The sequence below is a fragment of the Trachymyrmex septentrionalis genome, unplaced genomic scaffold, assembly GCF_001594115.1.
Source record: "Trachymyrmex septentrionalis isolate Tsep2-gDNA-1 unplaced genomic scaffold, Tsep1.0 scaffold31, whole genome shotgun sequence".
Taxonomy (NCBI): Eukaryota; Metazoa; Arthropoda; class Insecta; order Hymenoptera; family Formicidae; genus Trachymyrmex; species Trachymyrmex septentrionalis.
The window spans coordinates 1773719-1785745 of record NW_017305474.1 but is presented as its reverse complement, the minus strand read 5'-3'; the positions used below and the strand labels follow the sequence as shown (position 1 = coordinate 1785745).

Here is a 12027-nt window from a genome sequence, read left to right as displayed (position 1 = left end):
CATGATCTTACAATCTTACATGAAGAATATATCATTTGTATACAGTGTACCTCTTACCGGTTTCGTCACTTCATCTCGCCTGAGAAAAAAGGAAAACGTAATCTCCTGAATATAACGCTAATCGGACTGCCGTAAATCAACCGGCGAATTTCTGCAACAGGTGGCGAATGGCGAAGCCGATAGAGAGAGTGTATGATAGAGCGAGAGAGATAGAGAAGCTTGTTAATCTCATCTCTCTTTCGCTATTAGATAACCCTTTTGTGAATGTGCACTGCTAACGAATCGCGCATAACGTGGGAATGACCGCGTTTATTAATTACAAGATAGGTACGACTCCATGTACCGCATTATCGTCGTCACCTCGCGTGCGGGTGATATCGATGCACCGGGCTCGTAACGGGAATCTCCCGAGGTCGTCACACGACCGAAAAAGTTACAACGCCCGCGGGACATCCCAGTATCTTTGTTCTGTTTATTCGAAATATCCAGGTTAGCTGTCCTCTGTTTTATAATATTATAAAGCACTTGGTGAAAAACGCGATGGACGGTTGTAGCATTCAGCAAGTAAGGACGGTGTATATTTATCGTAATTCTCGGAGCGTCAAAAGCATAGTCTCTATGCCGTAATCGCAGGACAAAGATGTGGATGCACCAGCGAGAAACTGCTAACTGCACAGGAAGCTCTTTGTGGTCTGCATGATGCCGCAGATGTGTTGATATTTCGTTCATTGTTCAAAATCTTGAACGATAAAGTCTGCATTTGTTACATTGCGTTGAAGTTCTCTTTAATATTTCATGTAACTATATTTCATGCGTTTTGTCATTGTTATTATTTCTTCGAGATGAATTCGACGTTTGGTGACGATCCTCCGCATCGTTCTACAAACATTTAGTATTTAATTACGATTAACAAACAATAATATAAAAGTATACAATTTTTTTTGTAACATAAAAATGTATAATAACTTTCTAAAATACTCATAGTATAAAAAATTAACGTTATACTCTAGGCAATATTAATAACGTTAAAATTATTAACGTTAAAATAATAGAATATATTATATATAAAGAGAATTATAGTCAAACGTAAATTATTGTGCGAAAGGATCTTGCGGTTTTAATCTTTTTCATTATTTATTCTTTTGTTTATAAAGCTATTACTTCTTTCTTTATTTGTGCAACAGAGTGTTTAAAATAGTATTTAATATTAGGCCACACTTTTTAATACTAGAATATTAGATATTTTTAAACCTTTTAAAAAATAGAAACATATCGCATTTAGTTTTTATAAAATTCCAAATTCTTTATTTTTCTTTTCTGGTTGACACAGATATAAAATATGGCTATTAGTATCTCACTTCCATCCCTAAGTGGAACAATTGAAGTAGGAATGAGTGTTGAAGACACTCTATCACTATCAGATTACATGAAACTTTCAGTACTTATGGTAGGAGAAACTTATGCTCCACACAGTATTAAGCATTATTTTGGGCTTTTAATAAATTCAGCGATTCAAATGTTCAAAAGTTATTCTTGAATGGAATTGCTGCAATTCTTGGGCTTAGTGAGACAAACAGAAACCTCTGATGGTATGTAACTCGTACTAAGGTGATTAGTAGACGAACTTGTTGATGTAATTCAAGGAGTTACTTTAGAAGAGATGAATAAAGTAAAAGCTGCAATAGTAGCCATTGCGAGACCAAAGTAAATTTTTGGCTGATAATGATTATGTAAGTGCAGTGAAACGTTGGACTCATATTATTCTCAACATTCTCAGAATAATTAAAAAAATAATATGAATAAAAACTACTTAATTAAATACTATTAAATATTTTGTTATAAAATTTTAACATTTTATTAATATTGCCTAGAATAATAATTTTTTTTATATATCGTCGTTGGATTTTTTAAATATTTATAGTTTGTTAATCGTAATTAATTTAGAGATACGAAAGATTGTTACTAATGTCGAAGAAATATGATGATGACAAAATGCATATAATAGATGATATTAATATGAGTACTTAAATATTAATAATAATAGATTGATACATTAATTCATATATTAGTATTAATGCAGAAACGTTGCGGTTCAAATTAACTTTACTGAATGTACAAATATTAAATTTTAATGTTGATACATTTAGTAAAGTTAATTTGGACCCTCAACACTTCTGCATTAATTCTAGTATATATGATCTATTATTATTAATATTAATAATAATTAATCGTATTAATATTTCTATTTTAATGATTAATAACGGTGTTATACAATAATTTGCTATTATCGATTGTTGCTATTATTTTACGTTACACAATTCTCTCTGGAACAACATTCTTTAAAGTGTCGGTGGAAAGGAGACTCATTTTGATTCGTCTTTCGAAGAGCGGAAAATGACAAAGCGCGATGAACAAGAAAGGGATAGGAGAAGAGTTATTCCGGGGGATCTCCGAGTTTGTCACCGTGTCTAACAAGAGATATTTTTGGATCGTGACACATTTACGGATCTTTCGACGCGAAAGCGAGCGTCCTGCGAAATGCAAGACAATGAAGATGGGAGATGGAGCAGAAGAGAGAGAACGCAAAGTCGAACACGTTTCGCGTCCCTTTTACAGCATTCTCTTCGTTGTTTTAACTTCTCTCTCGCGCTACTATTATTTCCGTCTGCTCGGCGATGAATCTCCGTTCGTAGCTATTATTGCGAGCTTCATGACGGACAACGCCGTTCACAACAATACCCTCGATACGAGTCGAGCCGCTTCGTAAAATCATGTTCTTTGTCGTTGCCACTGACTCAGTTTTCGAGCTATTAAAATACACGTTTGTGCTGTATTGCAGTCTCGTCGTTACAATAGTACTATATTGTCATTCAATGGAAAGTCGATGGACTTTACATTGAAAGGGAAACTGATTTCAGTGACCAATTAAATCGTTATCAAAGCGTTTCATTATTTATGGTAATTAGAATCTATCGAGTTGAACAACAATTTCAAGCGCAGTCTTTTAAAGGAATAACGTCTGTTTTAACAAATATCAATTAACGCTCAAGATTTTCGAATAAGATTGAAGAACACCAAATAAACAGGCGAAACAGCGCGAAAACACCGCTATATTTTTTCGACGTTAGGACTTGAAAGAGTGTACACAGAAAAAAAGTATTTTGCATTTATATCAAAATTAATTCTTGTTAAAATTTTTATGTTGAATTTTGTACATAACTGAATGTTAATCTAACATATGTTATTTGAACATTTAGTGTTAAATTGATATTCAACTTGAACTCACATTCCTACCAATGTAGATTAACTTTAATCTCCGATTAATTTATCTTTATCTTTTTTTAATTCTTAGAACTAGAATTACTAGAAGAAAAAAATTAATTTAAACCGAGATTAAAATTACTCTATATTAGTAGAAATGGCCATTAGTGTTAAAATAACACAATTTATGAATAAATGACTAATTAAATTTTTTATTAAATTGTTGAACAATTGAAGTACATAACAATTAAAGTACATAGCATATGGCACATGATACATTTTTGTCCCTATTGGATCGCTTGCGTTTTAATTAATTATTAGAAATTTTGAGTACTATGTGATACAATTCTATTTAGTAATTTACTTGAACAATACAGCAGGACAAAATGCATTTTCTGCCGGCTTAACATAAAAATAATTTATTTCAAAACGTAAATTCTAAGATAAATGAATAAAATGTGTTAATTTAACATGATTTTATTGAAGAAATATGCCTTTATAATTTGCTTATAAATTGTATCAAATATAACACTGACACAATTTGTAAGGAAATTGTAAAGGCATATTTCTTCAATAAAATTAATAATTTCTAATACGTTAAATTTACACATTTTATTATTGAATGAAACATGTAATATCTAATAATAAGAAAAATGTATCTTAAAATTGTAAGCAAATTCTGAAAGCATATTTCTTATTTCTAGATATATAAAGTTTAACACAAATTTTTCAATTGTGTACTCTGCAGATTAGAATTAAATCTTTAATTAGAGTCTAAATCGAGATTGAATAGATGAGTCTAATGGGATTCAATTCTACAATTCTAAACAAAATCGTAAGGTTCGTAACTTGTTCTCATAAAACTTGTAAGAATTTATAACTGATATTGTAATTCTATGCGTATGTACCGTAAGACGTACAATTATTCGTAAATATCTACGATTTCTCATAAATCTTGTGACTAGCAAGAAGTTGTTTGTATTGCATAAAATTATAAGCATTTGTAAGTTTTTATAAGTCTTACGAGAATGTTACGAGCCTTACGATTTTATTTAAAATTGACCCGTAAGAATATATATTATTTCTTTCCACATATATTTCTTCCACGTTAGTGATCGATCGTCCAATGCCAGAGATATGAGACATTAGTCATCAGATGCGGGAAGGGGAAAGGGGCAAACGACATTTCGATAGCGAGCGTAGAAACAAGCAGAAGCGAGAGACAGCACGTAATAACGGGGGGCACGATACGAAGTTTACTGTTACTTGGCCCGTGGCCTGGCAGCGGTGCATGGATCAACACGCCGAGCGTTTCAATGCGCCTCTCGCTCGCTGGCTTGCTTTCATCGTCGTGGACGGAGCCGACAGGCAGATTGGGGCGATACAATACAAATTATATCCTAGAAAAAATACCGTTGCGCAGATTAATCGCAGCGAGTGCATCAATAGCAAAAATCTCAAATTTATCAAGTCATCGTTTATTATTTCAAAATTGATTCTTTCTCGATAGATCATACACGAGTTACCGTCTCTATCGTCTTTAATCTGCACGAAATATTATTATTTATTGATAGCAAATTTTATTAGTAAATCAGGAATAAATTTAAATAGGTGCAGAATATATTTTTAATTATTAACTAAATATTTCTGCATTTATCTTTCAAAAATCGCGTATTAATAAATATCGACGTTGTAATTGAATAAAAACTAGGAATTAATATTTTAATAACATTATGTAGAATATATTATGTAGAATTCGTAATTAAATATTTTGCATTATTTAAATTTATTCCTGACTTACTAATAAAATCTACTAAATAACAATAATAATATTAATATTGTTAATCTCTAACTTTATTAAATCGCAGGTTAATATTTATTAATGCGATTTTTTAAAAATTATTGTTTATCTCGTTTGTGTCGCAACGATAATAATCGTCATTTATATTATTAATATTATTAACGTTATTGTTTACCGTTCAATTGTTACTGTCGGCATTTAGGCAGTGTCAATAAGAAAGTGCATCATTTTAAACATGCGTCGGTAAAATAACTCAGAACAGCAATTATTATTGCGAACAGTCGGAGATGGCAGCACTTATACGTTCAAGCTGCCGCGAAATGCAACAGATGCAGCATCAGGCACAAGAGGGAGCGCTAGTTCATCTTTTTATCGCGATTTGCTAATCGCCATTTTGATTCAACAAAACTTCTCTTGTGAAACATTATAAAATTTATATAATTTGTGGCATAAATTATAAACTTTTTCGCAAAGTTATCTATCTAAATATTTTGGCAAAATTATCTCTTCGAAGATCTTTCGAAAAAAAATCTATAGTCAAAATGAAATATTTGAAAAAAATGTAGAAAAAATTATACAACCCTGGCGGAAAAATTTTTACGAGAAATTACATAGATTAAGACAAGATCTTAGATTCTTAGTTTTTCGTAATGAGACGTAGAGTGGCGTTGTTTATTTAAAAACCAAGAAATCTTCCGTCCTCGAACAAAGCCAATCTACGTCTCACTATGAATATCTACGAAAAATTAAGAATTTCTAAAATCTTGTTTCAATCTATAGTTTTTCTGTACTTTTTCATAAAAACTTTTTCCACCAAGGAACGATTTTTTCGTGATAGATCTATAATTAATGTTTATAAAAAAAAAAACAAGACGATGTTATGAACAATCTCGTTTGCTATTATTAGCTGGTAAACTTATAATTCCTGCCATTATAAATTTTTTCTATGGCATGCAAGTGTTTTGAGACAGCCATTGGAGTAACATTTAACGCTTTCGACAACTCTAAAAGTGTTTGAGCTGGGTTCTCATCGAGAAATTCTTGTAGATCTTCTAATTGTTTCGGCTGTTCGATGCTCTCATGTAAAAATCACCGTTTCGAAAGCATTCAAACCAAATTTTATATGCTCTTTCCGATGGAGTTTCATCGTATATTTTGGATAATAAACGATGCGTTTCAGCTGCGGTTTTCTTTAATGATAAGTTTTCTTTAATGATAGTGAAGAAGTACATGTCGGAAAAACAGTTTATGACGCTTCATGTTTAGTCGATTGGAAAATCTTTTTAGTGTCGAGAAATCTAACCTGTGAGGACTGAATCAGTTTCAGCAATGTCTAAACTACAAAAGACATGCGACTTCACCATCAAAACTCTCCAGCGTTGGAGCCGGCATCCTCTACTATTATAGCGAGCGGCAGGAATTAAGTTTACCACCTAATATTATTTTTATGATTGAATAAATTTTTATCATTCTTGATCGTGTTTGTTTATGTTAATGATAATATTGTATATTTAATAATTGCAATAAGTTATTGAGCCATCATACCTTCGATTTTAATTTCTATACACGTGCGCATCCTTTTTTCCTTCATTTTTTTATTAAACGCATTTTTTCGAAAAATAAGCATAGTTATCTAAAGGGACTCTCTAAGGATTATATAAAGCGTTGTAATGTTTGCGACGATGTTCTGAGTGCATTCAAGCGAATAAATGCTTGTGCAAGTGGAAAACGAGTCGATTGATCTTTTTTTATTTTTTTGTTTATATCCTATCATTCTCCGATGATCGACAATTACGCGACGCCATTTTAATATCTTTAGATTTCGCTCTTTTCTTTTTTTTACAAGCATTACCGTAGATTTATATCTATTACAGACGCTCTAGCAAAATTCTTGTTGATGCCTTTGTGACTTCAATATTTTTTTCGTGATGTGCGAGACCCAAAATACGCTATTAAAATATTGTGCTGCAACCTCGAGACTCGTATTTTATTTTTATTTTTGCAACGCTTATCTCGTGACACTGCAATCTTTTGCGAACACGCTCCATAAAACGCGCCGTTATTGCGGTATAATAAAACGTTACCGAGCAGCTTTCAACGCATTTCATTATTAATCGAAAATCATCATGCAAATTTCTTTTCTTTTTTTTTTTTCGAGATTCACTGTGAATTCCGAGAGACGTCGAGTGCGATGTCGAGTGTTGAAGTTCGTTGACTCGATGCGTATGAGCTACCGATCTTTTTCCTCGAAGAGAGACACGAATGGACTCGAAGATGCCGAGTAAACAAATGATGAGGCACACGTTTAGAAATCTTAATTCCATCTTTCAATTAGAGAAATGTAAAGTGTACAAATTTATACAGAATTAATTCTTCTTTGGAATAACAAGGTTTAACATTTTGACTATCATGGCATTTACATCTGGGCCATCTGGGTGATTTTTGCGAAAGTCCCATCATTTACTTATGGGTGACGATTTTATTTACTTAATTAAAGAATAATTTTATTAAGTAATTGAAATATTAAAAAATAATATATATAAATTATACTGCAGACACATTAAGATATAAAAAAATATTGAAATATTAAAATAATATACTAGATTTATTAAATGCCAAAATCATCTTGGCAATTAAAGTGTGTTAAGAGCGGATGATATTATTGAAATAATATATTAATATTATGTATCTATATTATATTATTGTCACGTATCCGTCTTCGTATAACTTTCTAAATTCTTTGGAGTGGAATCTTATTTTAAAGAGAGAATTAAATTGAACCAGTCTTGAAAAAGAATAATTTTCAATCTCAATTTTCAATCTTTAAAAGTGAGATTTCACTTCAGATTGAAATTCACTCTCTAAAATCTTTTTGAAAGTGAGACAGCATCAGATAATTTATCAGTGATAAGAGCATAAAGTAAATACATCAAGCAAAACATTTAATACTTTTAGCAAAACTATTTAGGCATTTTTTTTCCTACAGCAACCACATATTTGTTTGTATAACAAAAAATTTTGTTTCCACGAAATTTTCTGTTTTGTAAATAACAAAAATATTTGTTTGTACCAACTATAAACAATTTAGTTCGCATAAACATATTATTTTGCTCGGTTTGTTTTAACAAATTTTGTTTTTACAGTAAAATATTGGTTTGTAGAATAAAACATTTTTTTCTAGTGATATAAATGAGAACTTTTTCTCTCTCTCTGTCAGAGAATACCGGGATACATTTAGACTAACGAGGAATTAACTTATTAAAGACGCTGTTGGGCGCTTCTAATAAATTCTCGCGCTAACGATCGGGTGGTGAAAGGTCATTAATCGAATGCAATGAATCATTTCATCTGGGAGATTTGCAGTTATGTCGTTTACCTCGTTTTGCGAAACGTTGCACGTACGCGCTACTGTTTTTCTTTTATATCCATCGTTTCATTCATATTACGGGAACAGTTTTTGGATAATCGTTGGGAGATTTATAGAGGTCAACGCGACCTCCAATAATCACGTAGCTTTTACGGCTTGACATTTTGCGATGCAAATCCATCAGACTGTTGGCGTAAGCCACTTTGGTATTTGCCTGGCATTTGTTGCATCGCGCGATTTGCCTTCGTGTCGTCGCGGCAAGGCCGAGGAATCCTTACAAGTCCTTACAAAGGACTTTAAGAGTCGTCATCGTTTCTTATGAAATATTACTCTACTGTATTCATTTAAAGTCTAAAGTTTGAAAGAAAATTGAACGAAATTATCTTTGTCAGAATACTCTGTAATTTAGAAATCGAATACCACACAATAATTTGTTGGTATTATCTGTTTTAGAAGAACAATAATAGAGAAAATATGTAATAGGTATGATTGAAAGGGGTTGGATTATTAATGATTTATTAGCGATTTTTGTAGCTTTTCTGACGCGAAGTAGTAGTAATATATTTGGAGTAATTTATTCGTCGTTTGTGTATGTGACAAATATAATAATATCGAGATAACATTTCACGCGCATTTAATACATCTCATTATCGTATTTTGACATTACATTAAATTTATTGCCATTTAATTTTGTGCGCGAAGAGAGAAATGTCAATTTTTTTATCGATTCTTTCCGCCTTCGACACATGGAAAGAACGGTTTTGTTGAAGTATCTGAAAAAATTAGCTAGATTCATATCTGAAAATAATTTTCTTTAGACTATCAAAATAATTATGTAGGACGCTCAAGCTCGGTTTAATTTTCTGATTAACTTGTGAAGTTCAAACTGGATGGTAATGTAAAAGTTGTATTTTTCTATGGTTTTTTAGCTAGACTCACTAAACTGATAATTTTATAGCAAGTAACTGTTAAAATTACTCACTATAAAATTATAGTTTTAGCGATTAAATCTAGCTAGAGAAATACAATTTTTATCATCAAATTAACATTAAATCTAAGTCACAAGTTAATCAGAAAATAAAAATTCGAGTCTTGAATTTGTTGCTAGAATGTTAAATCTTTTTGCAGGATTGTTGTTTAAGCGTCCTATATTAAAGATAAGACACTCGAGATAAATATGGCAATATTTGACTCTTTATTGCAGAGTCTACGATATTCAAGCTTCCGTAAGCTTTTACGGTCCATCTTCTACAATGCTGTCATATTTGAGAAAAGACTGCATGTTGTGTGAGTGCCCTGTCTCTTACTTGAGAGTCTCTATTCTTATTTTGATGATTCAACAAAATTATTTTTATATCTAGCTAAATTTTAAGATATTTCACACTGAGAAAATTTTTTGATAAAAATGAAAGAACGAGAATAATTCTGATTACATCAATCAGAATTTTGTATCTTAATTAAAATTATAATAGATTGAATCAGAAAATTCTGATTTGTCCATTTTCAATCAGAGTTCCAATTAATGCAAACAGACTTTTTATTCGGTGCAACAAAACCATTTTTTCTGTGCAAAAATTTCAATATCAGGAATCGAATTTGTTCCAGTAACCTCGATTTTGATAAATCTGGTTGCGTTTCCTTCGATCATTCGTTTATTCGTTTCACGATGAAGAAATATCATATTATTGCTGCATGAAAGTGTTCGATGATCCGTGTTCTCGCGATTGTAAATCATTGCGCCGCGACAATTGCGAGGCTACGAAAGGCTCTCGTTCGATGCCGAGAAAGGAGCAGGGGCGGTTGTATAGGTGAATGGTTGGCGGCGAAAAGAAAATAGATCGTTTCGCATAATAGATATCGACTTGCAATATTAATTGCAATGAGAGTCGCGCGCTGTGTAAAACGATCGGCGCTCCATATCGGTTACCCAATTGCTAATATTAGCACGCCGAAGGGATTTAAATTTCGTTCGTTCGTGCGTAACAACAAGTTACGGTACAGCTTTTCTGATATACGCCCGACATGAAAATCAACCGGTTCGAGCCACTTAAAAAAAAAAAAAGAAATTTGTTAACAAATTGAGAACATTTGAAAGTTTGCCCACGTCCACCCTGATAAAAATATCATACATTTTTTTAGTAGTTACCGGACAGTTATATTTTTTTTTATTTATAATAGTAACTGAAAAGTAAAACTATAGGATCTTTATCAAGATAAAATGCATTGCCTGTAATAACTGCGTAGTGCGTAAAAACGTGCAAAATCTGAAACCATTTACTGAATAAACAAGACAATAAATCGATTACGCAGTTTTTCAATTAATAATAGTACATTAATAACTAGGCAATAACCGAGCAAATATATCTACGCTAATTGCACATATTTTTAGGAAGACTGCAGCCACCGTGAATAAATCAAGTCCTCTATCAAGTCCTTGTTTATTTCCTACGTAGTATTATTACACTTTAAGAAATATTGGTGTGGATTTAACATTTTGTATAATTCTCACTGTATATTAATATTGACACCAACGTAGTAGATTTCAAACCTCTATTTATATCAACATCGTCATGATATAGATTTAAAATTCATAAATGTTAAATCTATATTATATTAATATCAATATACCAACACAGTGAGAATAATATCGACACCGCTATGTTTTAGTATACAACTAATGCAAATATAGTGATAGTGTAGGGGAAAATTGCATACATTTCAGGATAACGATCGATCGAACTGTAAGGAGATCTAATCAAATTTCGTTAATATTGTGGTACTTTATCTCATCGAAAATTGAATATTTGGGACAAAATACATAAATCTTGCGAGGTTACCCGATCGCTTCCGAAGTTCCGCGTTATGGCTGGTAGCAATTTTTCAGAACGATATCATTTTACTCTCTCCTCCGCCCGTCATGTCGGACAGTGTTAGGCGAGAGATGACGAATGGAAGAAGAGATCAGGCGGAGAGCTTTCGTACTCGGCTCCAGCTAACAGCTGGCAAGCAGGGAGACGGGTAGCACCGTTAGCGCAAGGCTCGTCCGATTCTTCGTAGATCAGCCTTCTCGATCGTACCTCGCCTCTCTTTATCTCTTGTCAGGGACCAAGTGTTCAGGGACGTACGGGACTTGACGTCGTACACTATGGAGAAATCACGGTGCATAAACCACTTATGACCCGACCATTGATCTTCATCTTAATGATAGATTTCTCGATTGGAATTGATTTTTTTCTTTATGGAAAATTTTCTGACCGTAAGCTACTGGATGTTTTGTAATTTTTTATACGAATTCAATGTATAGGATTTCCAAATTAATAAATAATTATAATATATAAGAAAGGGGCTTTAAAAGTCAAATAAAATTAATATACGTTGTCTGTTACTTAAAATACAATAATTACGTATTTTAAGTTATAGACATTATATTTATCACACCAAGAACAGTTAATGTTATTTCTTAAAGCCCCTTTTTTACATTATATTGATTTTTTATACAAGTTAAGATTAGAATAATGTAATAGAAATATTTTTTTCAATTTGGATTTATATTCTGACAGTGGATAAGGATTTAATTGAACAATAAGACAATGCTACT

General features: G+C 32.1%; 1 protein-coding gene across 5 annotated transcripts in view; it reads left to right on the top strand.

Annotated features, from left to right (window-relative positions):
* The window catches only part of LOC108749707, a 98734-nt gene that overhangs the window by 63048 nt on the left and 23659 nt on the right, over positions 1-12027 (top strand). The gene's annotated exons all lie outside the window — the stretch shown is intronic.